The sequence below is a fragment of the Crocuta crocuta genome, unplaced genomic scaffold, assembly GCF_008692635.1.
Source record: "Crocuta crocuta isolate KB4526 unplaced genomic scaffold, BGI_CrCroc_1.0 scaffold1676, whole genome shotgun sequence".
NCBI lineage: Eukaryota > Metazoa > Chordata > Mammalia > Carnivora > Hyaenidae > Crocuta > Crocuta crocuta.
In genome coordinates, this window is record NW_027530560.1 from 129218 (window position 1) to 129434 (window position 217).

The 217-nt window shown below is 34.1% G+C and overlaps 1 protein-coding gene across 1 annotated transcript in view; it reads left to right on the top strand.

Moving 5' to 3' along the window:
• Positions 1 to 217, top strand: part of LOC144234535 (rab proteins geranylgeranyltransferase component A 1-like) — an 82088-nt gene that overhangs the window by 79152 nt on the left and 2719 nt on the right. The gene's annotated exons all lie outside the window — the stretch shown is intronic.

Here is a 217-nt window from a genome sequence, read left to right on the forward strand (position 1 = left end):
CTCCCTTCCCATTACAGTGGTAACATTTACATTTTTAACATTTATTGAGTTATAGACACTTAAAGGTATATCAGTATAGGGCATAGCCAAGTCCGTTGCAATTAACCATATGGTTAAATTTAGATCATGCTAGATAATACTGTTGAAGTTGTTTTTGTCTCTCTGATATTGGTTATGAGGGATATGAAAGACTGAATGAATTCTTTGGGTGCATCCT